The following is a 3,237-nucleotide window of genomic DNA, read 5'->3' as shown; positions in this document are numbered from 1 at the left end:
ATTTGACCTGAGTGTTCCTCTAGAATGCAGTTAATCAAATCATGTCTTAGAAATTTTTGATTGAACTATTCATACCGTATGAAATTATATTTATACAGACAATGTCAAGAGTACAAAATGGATACATACTAGTTCATTTAGAATGAACTCAATTTTTTTTTAGCTGATCATACTATATGATAATAGTTTCATATAAATGATGTCCAGAATGTGAAATGGGTGCGTACCATTTTATCTATATAAATAGGTAAATTTTTTGAACTATTTGTACTGTAAAAAATTAGTTTCATATAAACGGTGTCTAAAGTTTGAAATGGAATCATCCATTTTTGTACCAAACAAAACATGAATTGGTTGAATTGACTGTATTGTATGAAATGAATATCATGCAGAATGCTGACTAGAGTATGAAATGAATTAATACAGAATCTCACCTGACTAACTTGTTCATTTTGAACTATTCGTACAATATGATGTCAGTTTGTACATACAACTAACAGAGTATGAAAATAGGTTCGTACATGATCATACAAGGAATTTTGAACTGTTCGTACGTATGAAGTTGGATCGTACTGTATGATCCAATTCGATCAAATAGAAAATTTCAAATTTTAATGGTTTTTCATGTCCTTTCTATATAAGGTCCTAAAAACTAACTAACAAAATACTCCTATGAATTTTTACTACTAATATCTTTTGAGAGTGCACTTGGAGAGTGTCTTAGGATTGGAGAGTGAAAGATCTCTGAAGAGGAATTTGTGAGGGGATTTATAAGGTTACCCAATGGTGGGGATCACTTGTTCTTCAAATTTCTTCCCTACTTTCTTGAAGTCTCTTGGAAGAAGATTTTTAAAGGAGAGATAGTACTCTGCTGACACCAGGAGGGTATGAAAGGATGACGATACTTTGCCGACACCAGGAGGGTGTAAAAGGATGATGGTACTCTACCAACTTCAGGAGGGTGTGAAAGGATGATGATACCCTGTCGCACTGGGGATTTGTGGAAGAGAGGTTAATTGTAAGGGCTTCTATGCCTTGCTATGAGAACAAAAGGAGAGTCACTTTAGTGTAATGCAAAACATGAAGAGAGAGTCTTCAAGAGTGGACGTAGGTATAATTGGACTGAACTACTATAAATTTATATGCTTTTCTATCTTTATTTTTTACCATTTTTATTTTCCGCAATTTAATTTTTTGGTTAAAAAATTTATTTTGATAAATTTTTATTGTGCTTAAAAACTACAAAATTGATTCTCTAAAATTTCCATGAGATTTTTAAATTACCAATTCACCCCCTTCTTAGTCAGCCTTGGGACAAATTTAAAAGTTCTAACAACCTATTCAGACTTTCAAATTATGCTAGACCACTTAGGGAGTATGTTAATCCTGTAGTAAAAGGAATCCATTAGAGTATTAGTAGACTTACTATCTAGGCTAATAATTTTGAATTGAAATTGACTATTATCCAAATGGTATAAAATTCTCAGTTTGGTGAAACTCTTGTTGAACATCCTAACATATATTTAGCTAGTTTCTTAGAAATATGTATAACTTTAAAGTATAGTGGTGTTAGTGATGATGCTATTAGACTTAGATTGTTCTCATTTTCTCTAATTGATAAGGCTAAAATATGGTTAAATTTTCTGCCCCTAGGCTCTATATCTACTTGGAATGATTTAGCTCAAAAGTTCCTTGCAAAGTAATCCCTACCATTAAAACCTACTAAGCTTAGAAATGATACCACTTATTATATCCAGTTTAAAGGATAATGAATTAATGTAAGTTGGGAGAGATTTAAGGAGATGCTTAGAAAATGTCCTCACCATGCTTTTCCTGATTGGTTGGTAATTCAAACCTTTTATAATGGATTAGTAAGATCTCTTAGATCAATAATAGATGCTGCAATTGGAGGATCATAAATGTTTAAGCCATTTGAGGATGCTTATGATTTGATAAAATAAATGGATAATAATAATTTCCAGGGGTACGCTGATAGTATAAATCCTAATAGAGTAGATTGAGTCTATGAAATAGATGCTTTATCTATTCTTACTATTAAATTAGCTTTTGTTTTTAAAGGATACTATAGAAGTCAAGGATGGACCAAATATGTATAATAATTACCTTAACTTAAGAGGTGATCCTAGACATGTGAATAATGTGACACCGTATCATACAACATTGTAGTGTTACCCTTCAAGTTTTGAACAAATCGAACATGTTGAGAATGGGAAGATAACCTTAAAAGATGTTGTTATACAATTAGGAAATCAAATAAAATATCAATACACTACTGTTAAAAAATTGAAGATCATATATGGCATCTTGCTAGGTTGATTAATAATAAAAAATTAGATGAATAATATAATAATATCTAACTTAGGAGGGGAAGATATTTAGGAGATCAGTACAAGGATATAGATCAATTTTAAAGAATAATGGTGAAGAGAACATTTAAAAATTGATTCCCCTATTCAACAACCAGATCCTAGAGAAGAACTTGAAAAAATAACTAGGAAGGCTGTATAGAGAACCCCACCACATTTTCTTTAGAGGTTAATCAAAAAAATCTTAATAAATAATTCTTTACGTTCTTAGAGGTTTTTAAGAAATTAACTATCAACATACTGTTCTCTGAAGCCTTAAAGATGATGCCCAAATATGCAAAGTCCATGAAGGATATTTTGAATAAGAAAAAGAAGTTAGGGGAATTTGAAATAGTAGCATTAATTGAAAAGTGTAGTGCTATAATTAAAAAGAAACTTCTTAGAAAACTTAAAGATCTTGGTAGTTTCATCATTCCTTCAACTATCAGTGATAAATTATCTGAGAGAGCTTTATGTGATCTCAGATCAAGCATAAATCTCATGCCCTTATCAATCTTCAAAAGATTAGATATAGAGGAGATTCAACCAACCTATGTTACAATTCAATTAGCTGATGGGCTTTTCACTTATCTAAAAAGGGGTACTAGAGGATGCTTTGGTTAAGGTTGATAAATTCATTTTCCTTTCTGATTTTATTGTGCTTGATATGAAAGAAGATAGGGAAACACCTTTCATTTAAGGATAACCTTTTTTAGCCATTAGGAAGGATATGATTGATGTATAAAAAAGGGAATTAATTATGAGGGGTTAAGATCAGGAGGTTACTATTAATATACTGAAATCTATAAAATCACCTCAAGATAATAATAGAGATTATTGTAGAAATAATTTGGAAGATATTATAGTGGAG

At 31.0% G+C, this 3,237-nt stretch overlaps 1 non-coding gene across 1 annotated transcript; it reads right to left on the bottom strand.

Annotated features, from left to right (window-relative positions):
• Positions 1-1,724: 1,724 nt before the first annotated feature.
• Positions 1,725-1,830, bottom strand: LOC114580984. The gene has a single exon (XR_003702783.1). It is a non-coding gene; the product is annotated as a small nucleolar RNA R71 (small nucleolar RNA).
• Between the last annotated feature and the right edge of the window lie 1,407 nt (positions 1,831-3,237).

Source organism: Dendrobium catenatum, unplaced genomic scaffold (assembly GCF_001605985.2).
Source record: "Dendrobium catenatum unplaced genomic scaffold, ASM160598v2 fragScaff_scaffold_1449, whole genome shotgun sequence".
Lineage (NCBI taxonomy): Eukaryota > Viridiplantae > Streptophyta > Magnoliopsida > Asparagales > Orchidaceae > Dendrobium > Dendrobium catenatum.
The sequence above is the reverse complement of the archived record's forward strand: the minus strand, read 5'-3'. Positions and strand labels throughout refer to the sequence as shown.